The sequence below is a fragment of the Zootoca vivipara genome, chromosome 6 (genome assembly GCF_963506605.1).
Source record: "Zootoca vivipara chromosome 6, rZooViv1.1, whole genome shotgun sequence".
NCBI classification, from domain to species: domain Eukaryota; kingdom Metazoa; phylum Chordata; class Lepidosauria; order Squamata; family Lacertidae; genus Zootoca; species Zootoca vivipara.
The window spans coordinates 16968762-16982574 of record NC_083281.1 but is presented as its reverse complement, the minus strand read 5'-3'; the positions used below and the strand labels follow the sequence as shown (position 1 = coordinate 16982574).

Sequence of the window (13813 nt, the reverse complement as noted above, 5' to 3'; positions counted from 1 at the left end):
GCCATGAGCTTTATCATTATTATTAATATTCTTTTCATTTCTATGCTGCTTCATATTTTAAAGGTGAAAAAAACCTCAAAGCAGTTGACAACTCAAATAAACATCAAATAAAACAAACCAGAATAAGTAAAATTCAAGCGTCAGATCCTTCTCTAAGTGACATTTGGCTTTCTCCATATTTATTCACCTACTTAATTTATAGAGATGCCCCATAGCAGAAGTGCCTTAGGAAGCCATTGTGGTGTAGTGCGGGGGTCCCCAAACCTATCCAGCTTTGGGCCGGTTCCTTCGGCACTGATCGCATGGCAGGCCAGAGGGTGGGGTAACATGCTCCCATGCGCGCACACATTCGCTTTTTCTGGCACGGCACCAGAAATGGCGTCTGTGCGTATGGGAGTGCGCCCTCCGACCCGCGTGCACGCACAAGCTATTTCTAGTGCTGCGCCGACCTGGAGATGGGCAACCGCACCACGGTGCGCCAATAAGAGCAGGCTGCGGGGGTCATCGGGGGCCGCATAATTGGCTCGCAGAGGCCGCATCCGGCCCACGGGCCTTAGTTTGGGGAGCCCTGGGTAGTGGTTCGAGTGTTGGACCTGGGAGATCAGGGTTCGAATCCCCACTGTCATGAAGCTCACCTTGGAGTCAGTCGCAGCCTCTTAACCTCCCTCGCAGGGTCGTTGTAAGGATTAACTGAGGAGGGGGGTGAACCATGTGCCAACCTGGCATCCAGATATCTCCACGGGGTTGTAATTGGACCCAGGGCAGCTGCAAAATGCGCCTAGCGCCTGGGGAATTTCAAACACTGGCGAGAAGATGCCCAGAGAGGGTGCCCAGGATGGCTGTTCTTCTTGCATCATCGATTTGCTGAGGGAGGCAGAGCATTGACCATTAGCTGCCACTGCCATTCTGGGCACATTTATGAGGATTGCCGTCCTCTTCAGCCCACGCAAGGGCTCTCACCTAGGTTCGTGCGGTACCTAATTCATGCTACGACTCGGCCTGGCCATCTGTCGCCCTTTTTGATTGACTGGTTCAATGGGATCTGCACAGTGTGATTATTCTGGTGTAAACATCTTTTCTTCCCGGCATTGCCGGCGTCCGGGTCAGATGCCTCCGAGACTTTGCTTTGCAGAGCAGGCTCATTGTTGGGCTCTCTCCGCTTTGCAATCCCGGGGCTCCAGGAGGCGGCTTTGGTCTGTGTCCAACTCGCACTTGTGCAAATGGAAGCTGCGTTCTTGGCATTTGCCGGAGGAGCTCCTCTCTTGCCCCATCACCCCACACCCTGTTGCTTTTGTCTTTTCCCGATTTCCACACCCAGGGCTTTGGCCTCTCTTCATACCCACCCCCTTGTCGCTGTCTGTTTGTGGCAATTGCTGGTGCCTTTTTAGGGGGTGTCTTGTCACCCCTGTTGGACGCAGCAGGGTACCCCTACATGGGGCCTGTTTCTGGGCGGCGTTTGTGGAGAGGATCCCAGGATGAGAAGGGAGCCTTGCTTCTTCTGCCCTCCTGGAGAGAGGAATGGCCTTTGTGAAGATTGCATTTTCTCACACCATGCTGGGGAACAGGCAGAGCAAAGGGAGATAACAGCACAGAACGGCTTTTTCGGCCAGAGTCAAGGCGGGCAGAGCCTCCTAGCTCTGTGGGTGTGCAACTGTGGCTTCTCAGCCTAGCAAGCGTACAGTGATGCTTTGGCAAAGGCCTTCGCCCGCCTGCTCTCCTCCTCCCTTGCTCACTGAGTCACAAAGCAAACAAGCTGTTCTCTCTGTGGCAGCCAAGCTCCACAACCCGGGAACGGTTTCCTCGGGGACCGTGGGGCTGCCCTTGGAGACTCAGTTGGAACCTGAAACGCCAGGCCCCTAGCCTCTGAGACCTTCCCCTTCCAAAGGCAAGAGGGCCTGCCATGTGCCTCGTTCAGCTGCTGCTTTTTAGCAGGCTCCCAAGCAGGGTTTTCGCCAGCAGGGCTGCTCCAAAGGGCTGGCGTCTTGCACACCCTGCACATCTTGCAGTGTCAAGACTACATTCGCCCTTGGGGAGAAACCCTGAGGAATTCTGGGACTCGGTGCAAGCTTTCGGAAGGAAGGCTTGTAAGGTTACCAGCAGCAGTCCTGTGGGATCTGGAGCCCAGCAGTCTTCGAAATTCCCCCAGGCGCATTTTGGTCCAGCTGTGACTACAGGGAGCCAAGTTGGCGACCACACTTTGAAAACCTCCACCTTAGTCCATAGTTAATTCCCTTTCCATTTCCAGGGTGTGTGTTTTTTCTTCTTGAACACTGGCACAAGGGAATTGCTGTAAGAGCAGGCTGCAGACAAGCAATGTAGTTGACATCATAGAATTGTAACGCTGGAAGAATCCCCGAGGGTCATCCAGTCCAACCCCCTGGTGAACAGACGGTCCGTTGTGGCCACCGCAACCTAGATTTAAGGCGCCATTTGGCGACTAGCTTACATAGCTGTGTTTCTAACACTGGAGCCCAGTCCCGTGCCCTGAGACAGGCTAGTGTCCACCTGCTCCTTGAAAAACCTCAAGGAGTCATCCGTGGCCCAGACTGCTTCTTCCAAAGCTCTCCTAACAACAACAACAACAACAACATGGGCCACCTCCACTGTGAGAGCAAGATGCTGGACTGGATGGGCCATGGCAGATGTTCCTGGGCAGGAGAATGACACCCACACCCCCGGCAGTCGGCAGAGCCTGTTCGGCTTGTGTGCTTCGCAAAAAATGACTACTGTATTTTTTTTCCCAAGGGTTGGGGGGCTTCTGCTTGAGGAGTCTGGCTTGGGGATTGACTTGGAGGAAGAGGGGATTTGGGCTGTCTGCAGACGGGTTTCTCTGCCTGCTCTTCCCTAAGCTGCTGCCGCCGCCGCCATTGCCACGGCCGCAGGGGATGCAGCGTGCAAGGGAGGTTGGCTTGGCTGAGGGAGCTCAGCCGGGGCTCAGCTGCTGCAGGGGGTGAATCCTACTGCTCTTCCTGGCCTGCAAGGCTCTTGACCCCCTCCCTATGCCCCTTCTGCCCGCACGGAGGAGCACCTGTGGCTGCTGTGTGCAAGGCAGGTGCCGGTCTCCCCCTGGTCTCCCCCATGGCATAGGGGCTGCTGCTCCTACCCAGAGTGTGATGCAGCAGTGAGGCCGTTGGGAAGCAAGAGGCCAGGCCAGGCGCCCATCCGGCCCATTTTGCCACCGGGATAAGTGAGCCAGTGGCAGCCCAGGTTCCTCCCAGCGGAGTCCAGGTCAGACCACCAGGGGTGTTGGGTTGAAGCCTTCGGACCCCGAGGAAGGGTGCCAGCCCCCGTTTTTGCACCCAGGGCTGTGTTGGGAGGCCTCTTATTGTCTTGCCTACCTTGGCAGGGCAGCAGAGAGAATGCACGCAAAGTGCTTTTTGCAGCCTGGGGCCGTCAGTCGATGTGGTGAGCTGTGCGCTTCCTTGGCTCTGCAGCAGCACAGGATTTCATAGAATCATAGAGTTGGAAGGGACCCCCGAGGGTCATCTAGTCCAGTCCCCTTCAATGCAGGCATTTGATTTGATACCTGCATTTTCAACTTTCCCAACAATGGCTGTTGAGCTCAAAGTGGCACACGATAGCATTGAGAAAGCAACAAGTGTTGCGGTCACCATGATAAAATATATTACAATAATAATAATATAATCTTTATTGCGGTCCAATGACCCATAATATGGATTCAGAATAAAATACATATTCATACAGACAACCCCCCAGGGAAGGGAGAACAGCTTTACAAATTCATCAAAACAATAAATGCAACTCAGGGAAGTCGCAGCAATTTGAAATATCAAATCCAATCCAACCCCGCCCCCCCCCCAGCAACGCAGCTAGAGCATCCATTACAAATATGAGAGCCATCTTCCGATATCTGAAGGGCTGCTCTGTGGAACACAGAGCAAGCTTGTTTTCTGTTGTTTTAGGGGGCAGGACCCGAACCCATGGCTTTCAGTGGTAAGGAAGGAGATTCCAACTAAGCCTAAGGAAGAACTTCCTGGCGGCAAGAGCTGTTTGAGAGTGGGGCGGACTCCCTCGGAAGGTGGAGGTGTCTCAAGCAGAGGTTGGCTGACCATCAGGGATGCTTTAGCTGAGATCCCTGCATTGTGGGGGGTTGGACTAGATGGCCCCTGGGTGTACCTTCCGGCCCTACAATTCTATGCTCCACCTAGTGAGCAATTGGTTGCCTTTTGTCAGGAGTTACCAGGGTGCGTCGGTGGGAAAAGCTGACGGTGGGAGTTAAGCAACCTGGAAGGCAGGTGGAAAAGAAGCCTCAGGGTGTTTGGCCACTGCAGGGGCGGCGTCCTCATGGCACGGACCACGGCTGAGCTCTGACTTGCACAGCCCTTCAGAGCCCCGGCCATAAATCACCGCTCGGTTGCAGGCAGGTTGCAAGAGGAATCGATTGGGTCTCAGCCTCAGAGGCCGGGACTTTGAACGGTCTGGCTGGGCTGCTCCAGGTTTCTATGGTAACAGAGGACTTCCGCTGTCGCTTCCGTGGCTGAGGTCAGGACTGGCCCTGGCTTGCAACCCCTGGGTGGCTAGTCCTTTCTGAAGCCCCTTTAGGGTTGAAACAGGACCGAGGAACACCTGGCTGTGCTCAGGTGTGGCCAGAGCTGCCCCCACCTGGACCAGAGAGGCAGCAGGATTCCTGTCCTGGGTGCAAAGCTCCCTCCCTTTCTAGCTGAGCTGGGAATGCTAGTTTGGCGCCTTACGAGTGCCAGGAGTATGGCAGTGTGTCCTGCTCACAAGTCAAGGGACTCCCTCGGGTATTGGTAGACTCTTCTTCCTTGGAGGATTTTAAACTGAGGCGGTGGCATCACTCAGTTGGTTAGAGCGTGGTGCTGAGAATGCCAAGGTTGCGAGTTCAATCCCCGTCTGGGGCAGCTGCGTTGTCCTGCATTTCAATGGGTTGGACTAGATGGTCCTCAGGGGTCCCCTCTAACTCTATGATTCTGTAGTTTACTTTAAAGGAGCACGATCTGCTGGATTTGAGGGTGGGAGGTGTGTGTTTGTTGGGGATTTGAAGCTGGAAATCCAAACCATAATTTCCTTTGCCGCGTTTTAAAGCCACAGCCAAAGAAGGACTGCATCTGTCATTGTGCGTAGCAGATGAACTCTGGGAAATGGAAGTCTCCCCTGTGGGCAAGAAAGCAGATGGGGGACAGTTTTGGTCTTAAGTGGCTGGCAATTAAACAGTTAATTACTCATCCCCCCCACCCTTGGGAAGGAGCAATTAACCATTTTCCTGCAGGCTGCTTGAGATCAAAATTGTCCCCCATCTGCTTTCTTGCCCACAGGAGAGAGTCCCTTGGGTGAGGAAGCAGAGGGTGTGCCTGCCGGGAAAGGGTTAAGCATGCTCTCCCCCAAGGCTGCCCCTCTGAGAAACTTCACACATACACCCCCCCCCTTGCAACTAGGGTTGCCAGACTCAATAGAGGACAGGACTTCTGTGCCTTTAATTGCCCTGCTCTCTCTTGAGTCTGGAAACCTTAAAAGAGAAACCAGCAGACCCTTTGTTTAATTTCCAAGCAAAGGGTCTGCTGGTTTCTCTTTAAGGTTTCCAGACTCAAAAGAGAGCAGGGCAATTAAAGGCACAGAAGTCCTGTCCTCTGTTGAGTCTGGCAACCCTACTTGCAACTAGTGTGTGCAGATAAATAACCACCAGACTACACTGGAGGGTTGTTGTATTCTGTGCTCCCTCTTTCAGCCGCTGCCTCCTTCCAGTCTGTAACATAGAATATATTTTCATTTCCAACGGCAGGTCACTCTTAAAAGAAAAACGTTTTACTGGTATTTTAAAAAAATTAAATAGCCCATTGAATTTAAAATGACCCAAAGCATGAACTTAGAATCATAGAGTTGGAAGGCACCTTGACTGTCATCTAGCCCAGGGGTCAGCAAACCTTTTCAGCAGGGGGGGGCCAGTCCACTGTCCCTCAGACCTTGTTGCGGGCCGGACTATGTTTTGGGGAAAAAATATGAACAAATTCCCCACAAATAACCCAGAGATGCATTTTAAATAAAAGGACACATTCTACTCATGTAAAAACATGCTGATTCCCGGACCATCCGCGGGCCAAATTTAGAAGGCGGTTGGGCCGCATCTGGCCCCCGGGCCTTAGTTTGGGAACCCCTGATCTAGCCGAACCCCATGCCATACAGGAATATGCGCTGGCCAAGGCAACGTGGTTCTGGTTCACAGTCTCCTGGGACTGGGGTGGCTCCTAGAATCAAACGGGTGCCAGGGTCCCGAGGGTAGGCAGAGCAGGGGCAGGCAAAGAAGCTGCTTGGAGAGGGATGTCTGCCAAGGAAAATGGTGGCCAGAGCAGGTTTGCTGTGGTCCTGCACCACTTGGAGGGGGGAGGATTTATTTTCATTTTATTTTTCATACCTGTTTTTATGGATACTTGTCCAAGGATATGCAAAAGCCCACACCCAGTGCAAAGTTTCTTTTTATAATGCACCATAATAAAATAAAATAAAAAGTTTTCAAGATCTAATCTGAAAAGGAACAGAAGGGAAAAGGAGGGGGGGAGGTAAAGAAAGGAAAAAGAGAGAGGATGAAAAGAAAACAAGAAAAAATATAAGAAGACTTCCAGTTCTCTGTTAGCTAAATATAGTATTCACTCATTAACATCCAGCTCTTCTATAAGCCAATATTTTTTCCAATTTTCAAATCCAGATTTACCAAGTTCATTTTCCCTTTTGTGAAAAAGGTCCATAAGAGGGCAGGAGGATTTATTAAGAGCAAAAGAAGAACCTGCAGGATCCTCCCAGGGGCCCATCGAGTCCAGCATCCTGTCCTCACCGTGGCAGACCAGGTGCCCATTATGTGAAATCTGCAAGCAGGATCCGAGTGCGAGAGCAACACTCTCCCCTCCTCTGGTTTCCAGCAACTGGGATTCAGAAGCTGGAGGCTGTGGCTCAGCCTTCCTAGCTGGTAGACATTGACAGCCGTCTTCTCATCTTCTTTTATAGCCAGCCGGGTCGGTGGCCATCGCTGCTTTATTCGTTGCTTCTTACCTAGAAGGTAGAATCACAGAGTCGGAAGGGAACCCAGGGGCCATCTAGCCCAACCCCCTGCAATGAGGAATAAAATGCAGGTCTGCAAGCAAGTTGCATTTGTGAGCATAAATGCAGCATACGTTGGTTGAGTGGCGGGGGGAGAAAATAGTTCACCAGGAAGCGGTCAGGGAGCATGGGCTGGATGCGCAAGGGATCCACTCCTTGGGGTTGGGGGTTGGCAGGTGGTGTGGTGAAAGTAGCCTAAAACTCTTCCAAAACATTGACATGGGGAAAGTAATCTCCTTTGAGAAAACAAACTCGAAGGATTCTAACACAGAAAGAGAGGAAATCTAAATCTAATATAAGCAATGGTATTGAGCTCTTGTCGCTTCTTATTAGGTGTTATGGTGGGTTGTTTTTAATTTTTTTTGCAATGGCAAAGTTGTTGTTTTAAAAAAAGCAATTAATGTTTTATTTTAAATCTTTGCGACCTCGTCTGGGGACCCTCGGGTGAAGCGCAAGTAATAAATCATATTTATCTCAATATAGTGGGGTGCGAGGAAACTGCAGTGACTGTGGAATTGGGGTGTTGTTGTTGTTTTGCAAACCGTTCCTGCAAGCCAGGAGACCTGCCATTTCGTTGATTTCTTTAAGAAATCCGGGGAGCTCTCTTTGCTGCAGGGGAAGCCTTTGAAAGCCCTGTCTCATGGTGCTTGTCAAAAAACAGCACGCCCAACGTATTGCAATGCATGCCTGTATTTCAGAAAATTCCAGGTATACCTTCAAGCCCGGGTGTCACAGCTGCTTGCAAGGGGCAGCCGCTGCCTTTGGGCTAATGAAGCCAAAATGCTCACTCGGCCCCTTAGTTCAGGGCCTTTGGCTTCTGGGCTGTGAACTTTTGACTTGGAGAGGCCATTGTATATTTTTCCATTACTTGAGTCCCACCCCCTTCCCCTCTGAGGCCTGGCCTGCCTGCGAGTCCCTCTCTGAAAGACAGAGCCATTTCCTACTCTTTCCTGATTAATTCAGTCTGTTTTAATTGCCTTTGCAATTTCCGTGTTGTTCCAGGCATTGCTGCTGCTGCTTGGCCATCTGACTCTGTGGCTGGGGAGGGAGGGGGCACCTGTTCTCCGCCTTCCCCCACAAGGGTCATTGTTTGAAGAATTGCTTCAATGGATGCTCCCTCCCTCCTGCCAGAAACATCGACCCTGGCGAGCATTTTTAATAGGCGATCCATCAATGCATGGGACTGCAGGTTTGCAGCCCCCTCTTCCTACTTCTCCTTTCTCAAGGCCTCTGGATAAGCCCACCCCCCTATTTTTTCTTGGGGGGCAGGTCTCCAGGCTTGGTGGGGGGGGGAGGCAGGCAGCCCTGTTTAGGGGAGTTTTTAATGTCTGTTGTTTTATTGCATTTTTCATATTTTGTTGGAAGCCACCCAGAGCGGCTGGGGAAACCCAGCCAGATGGGTGGGGTATAAATAATAAATTGTTGTTGTTGTTGTTGTTGTTGTTGTTGTTGTTATTTCCTCCTGGGGTGTGCTTCAAATGGACCTTGTGTGCGTTCTCCCAAGCCATGCCAAAAGAGAAAGGTGATCCTAAGAGCCCCATTTTTCTTGCGGTGTGCCTTTAATCTGAAGGCAGGAGGGCAACTAGCACAGCTGGCTTGGCCAACATAGGGTGCCTTTGGTGGAGGTTTTTAAGCAGAGGTTGGGCAGCCACCTGCCAGGGGTGCTTTAGTTGTGATTCCTCCATTTCAGGGGGTTGGACTGGATGACCCTTGGAGGTCCCTTCCAACTCTACAGTTCTATGAGTCAGCCGTAAGCTGTGTGGTGGTTGCCAGCTTTTGAATTGCTGGTGCCACCTTGTTGGTGCACTGACATGCGCTCCTTAACGCATGTCAGAGACGAGAAGCGACTGTGATTGAATTTTCCCAAAGCTGGCTGAGCTCCCAGCGACTGGCTGGCCAAGGGAGTTAGGCCTGGGCCTGTGAAGCAGGTGCCTTTTTGAGATCATCAAACCATCTTGTGGCACCTTGAGAAGACTAGCAGATTTGTCGTGGGGGGCACAACGCTTTGTCACCTCATGTCTCTTCTCCCGCCCTCCCCCCCCCCATGCACATGTGGGAGCACCTAACTGTAGGGGGAAATGCAAGCCGTGGTCCAAAATCTGGAATGCGAGGGGTGTGGCCTGCAGCATTGCTGTGCAAAGCTAAGAACGTCTCCACAACAACCGTTTCGTCCCGGCATGACTCTTGCTGAATGGTTTATTATTTGCAGGGTTTCTTACCCGCCCTTCTCTGGAAGGTCCCAGAGCAGGTGACAGCATTGTGGCCATGCAATTATAAACAAATAAGCAAATAAAAGAAGCAGAACCGTGTGCATGCAACTGTAAAAGCAGGTAAAGTGCTTCTGGGCAGAAGCAGCATGTAATCGACTAACTCTAAAAAAGGGAAAGCCTTTGCTGTCTGTGGTCAGGAGGGTCTGGAGGCATGTCTTTAGCGTGCAGCAGAAGCTGTCTAAACCAGATGCAGTACAAGGATAGGGGGAAGCAGTGCTAGAAGCTTGGATGTACGCCACCAAATGGTTACCGTCACCAATTTTGGCACCTAGTTGCCATTTTTGGGCCAGACGGCTTTGAAAGTCACATTTTTCAATATGCCTTTTGGTCCCTGAAATTCATTCCGATGGGGCAGATAAAATCCAACAGATAGAATTCCACAAGATGTGGTCTTGAGTGTGAGATAAACAGCCCAGATCCAAGGATTCCCAGGATTTACCTCCAGATGGTGGAGACGTCAGGCGACAACCTGGCACCTGGGCATCTTCACCTGGTCATAGGTGGCCAATGGCCAGGTGCAAAATGAGGCACGCAGGCCACAGAGCGAGGCCTGGAGCTGGGCTGCTTGCTCCTTCCTGGCAGAGGCAGGCTGAGGAATCCTCCCGTTGCTGTATTTTGGGGGGTGGTGGTGGGGGGAGTGAGAGAGAGAGCAGATGTGCTTTCCAGGGTCCTGCTGAGCCTGAGGAGGCTTTGGAGTTGACAGCTCCCACGATTCCCCCAAATGAAATCAGACACTGCAATTTTCTTTGTGGGGCGGCCGCAAACGGATCAGCAGCCGGGGATGATTCTGCATGAAGGTTGTCGTCTTGAATTATCTCGCCTGCCCGCCTCCCTCCCTCCCTCCCGCCAGGGTCACTTCGGTTAAGGCTGTTTCCCAGGGTGCCGCTGGCCTCCTAGCAAGCCGTTTCCCTCATCCCCAGAAGAGGGTCCCGCGAAGGCAGGCACCCCCAAACTTCGGCCCTCCAGATGTTTTGGACTACAATTCCCATCATCCCCGACCACTGGTCCTCTTAGCTAGGGATCATGGGAGTTGTAGGCCAAAACATCTGGAGGGCCGAAGTTTGGGGATGCCTGCGCGAAGGCTTCCTAGGGTGAGCCCTGGTGTGGCTGCTTGCACCGGACGTTCCCCTGATACAATCATAGAATCGTAGAGTTGGAAGGGACCTCATGGGTCATCTAGTCCAACCCCCTGCAATGCAGGAATATGCAGCCATCCCACACAGGGATTGAACCTGCAACCTTGGTGTTATTAGCACTACCCTCTAACTATGACTGATTGAGTTTCCCTAGATGCTGTTTTCCCACCATGAGCTGCACCCAAAGTAGCTTACAGCAAACATTACAAACATTGAAATGCAGAGCACTGGAAATACAAATATATAAAACACTGAGCATGTCAGGAAATTTAAAAATGACCCAAAACCAACAATTTGGCAAGCATTAAATTCAATACTACATCTCCCCTGCCAAAAAACAAAACAAAAAACCCAATCTAGGCTTAAGTACATAAATACAAAGCAAAAGGAGAGTTAACTGACAATAGAGTTTTTGGCCCTAGTCTTACTGCATTCCCAGGAGCCTGGCTTAAATATTGGTCAGAGGGAAGGGGGTCTTCCAGAAAGCTCTCTCTGTTGCATGTAAGAAAAAATATATTTTAATTTTTATCATCTACAATTCTGTCTTAATTATTTTATAGTATAGTGCCAACCTAGCAGTTCGAAAGCACGTCAAAGTGCAAGTAGATAAATAGGTACCGCTCCGGCGGGAAGGTAAACGCCGTTTCCGCTCTGGTTCGCCAGAAGCGGCTTAGTCATGCTGGCCACATGACCTGGAAGCTGTACGCCGGCTCCCTCGGCCAATAAAGCGAGATGAGCGCCGCAACCCCAGAGTCGGTCATGACTGGACCTAATGGTCAGGGGTCCCTTTACCTTTACATTGATTATTGCTTTCATTTTATGGATCAATGGTCTCGTTAGTAAAATTCATGTTAAATTGCTGTTTTAGGCGTTGTTTTTAAAAGTCTGGAATGGATTAATCCATTTTGCATTACTTTTTATGGCAAAGCACACCTTGGTTTTAGAACACTTTGGTTTTGGAACAGACTTCCGGAAGGGATTAAGTTTGGGAACCAAGGTACCACGTTACTGTGATTGTTTTGTGCCCCCGCACCAGGCCTTCCAAGCTCTTACAGTCATACCTTAGAAGTTGAACGGAATCCGTTCCGGAAGTCCGTTTGACTTCCAAAACGTTCGAGAACCAAAGCATGCCTTCCGATTGGCTACAGGAAGCTCCTGCAGCCAGTTGGAAGCCTCGGAAGCCCCGTTGGAAGTTCAGCTTCCAAAAATAGTTCACAAACCGGAACAGTCACTGTTTGCGACGTTTTGGAGCCGAAACGTTTGGAAACTAAGCTGTTTGACTTCCAAGGTATGACTGTATTTTGTCCTTGAACAGAAGAACTCCATTTCAGGTGGCTGCACCCAACAGCTGTGCTTTATCTCTTGGTTATTCCTTGACTTTTTTTGTGTGGAATTGAGATCGAAATGGCTCAAATAGAGAAAGGTTTACCTCTTTGCATGCCTCTGGTTCTTAGGGTCAGCAAGCGCATTCACACTGGTCTAGTTTGGGGCACAGGGTGAGGGCAAAGCTGGTATTGGCAAGCCTGTCAGGAGCTTGGCAGGTGGTTGGACTGGATGGCCCTTGTGGTCTCTTCCAACTCTATGATTCTATGATTCTATGGATAAGGAACCGTGTGCACAATCAAGTGGAATGCTCACACACAGTTTCTGACTTCTACGGAGCCCCGTCTGGCAGCTGTATGCTGTGCATGCAAACTCCTGTCACGTTCTTGGTGGAAGCAAGGCCCACTACAGAAGATAAAATTACCCGATAAAATTCAAAACAGTAACAGATTCATTGCGTGTTTATTCAAAATCCAGTTAAAGCTGTAGTTTTATTAATCCGGCAAAGTGGATGAACTTGCTTGAGCAACACCAAAGCCTGGGAGTCATTTACACCTCCAGCGCCCAAACCCTGCTGCTCCCTTGCCTCTTAACGCCCCCCTCCCAGGTAATCCCACTGTCCCCCAGGAGACACTAGTGCCTACTTTGGGTACCACTGACCTAGGTGATCCTGCTGAGCTCCATCAGAAAAAGGGGACCAGCTTAGATTTCGCTTGGTTAAGGGTCTCAAGAATCATAGAATCATAGAGTTGGAAGAGACCACAAGGGCTATCCAGTCCAACCCCCTGCCAAGCAGGAAACACCATCAAAGCATTCCTGACATATGGCTGTCAAGCCTCTGCTTAAAGACCCCCAAAGAAGGAGACTCCACCACACTCCTTGGCAGCAAATTCCACTGTCGAACAGCTCTTACTGTCAGGAAGTTCTTCCTAATGTTTAGGTGGAATCTTCTTTCTTGTAGTTTGAATCCATTGGTCCGTGTCCGCTTCTCTGGAGCAGCAGAAAACAACCTTTCTCCCTCCTCTATATGACATCCTTTTATATATTTGAACATGGCTATCATATCACCCCTTAACCTTCTCTTCTCCAGGCTAAACATACCCAGTTCCCTAAGTCGTTCCTCATAAAGCATCGTTTCCAGGCCTTTGACCATTTTGGTTGCCCTCCTCTGGACACGTTCCAGCTTGTCAGTATCCTCCTTTGGAGGGGTGGTGCCCAGAACTGGACACAGTACTGCAGGTGAGGTCTGACCAGAGCAGAATACAGTGGTACTATTACTTCCCTTGATCTAAACGCTATACTCCTATTGATGCAGCCCAGAATTGCATTGGCTTTTTTAGCTGCTGCATCACACTGTTGACTCATGTCAAGTTTGTGGTCTACCAAGACTCCTAGATTCTTCTCACATGTACTGCTCTCAAGCCAGGTATTACCCATCCTATATTTGTGCCTTTCATTTTTCATTTTTATTTTTTGCCCAAGTGTAGTACAAGAAAAGCCTGGGTTCCCTTGAGGTGCCACAGGAAGCCATCTGGGACGTGCTGGTTTCTGGCCCAGGGTGGGATCCAGCTTGGCTGATGCCCTTGACCTCCAGATCAAACACCGCTTTGGAAACCCGAGCGCTGCTGGCTGAACCTCTACCTGGCTCAGCCCCACAAAGGCCTCCTCTGTTCCTTTGGTATCACCACCATCCGGGTCAGGTCTCCTGTGCTGGGCAGCTGCAGCTGGACTGAGCAGGCTCACATCCCCCCCCCGGGTGACTCTTACTGGAGCCAGCTGTGGCCATTTGTGTTTTTAGGGTAAGCCTAATGTGGGTTTCTGCCTGCCTTTGGGCTTGACTCCCACAAGCAGCAGTGCTGCATCTTGTGTTCCTGGAAGGCAAGTGGCATGCGCTGGGTGCCAGCTTTGCCAGGCAGGGGGTCTGGGCAACAGAGACAGGCTCATCACAGAGCTCGGAGATTGCAGCTGCAGCACCTGCCTGCTGTAGGCACATCTCTGCCCGTTCAACACAAA

The 13813-nt window shown here is 50.8% G+C and overlaps 1 protein-coding gene across 4 annotated transcripts in view; it reads left to right on the top strand.

Annotated features, from left to right (window-relative positions):
* The window catches only part of SIPA1L3 (signal induced proliferation associated 1 like 3), a 78792-nt gene that overhangs the window by 25210 nt on the left and 39769 nt on the right, over positions 1–13813 (top strand). Inside the window, exon 1 of one of the 4 annotated variants that reach the window (XM_060275505.1) lies at positions 5622–7124. The exons of the other annotated variants lie outside the window; for them this stretch is intronic. The gene's annotated coding sequence lies outside the window, so the exon portion shown is untranslated. Of the gene's footprint in view, positions 1–5621; positions 7125–13813 lie in introns of those variants that run through there. 4 annotated transcript variants of the gene reach the window in all.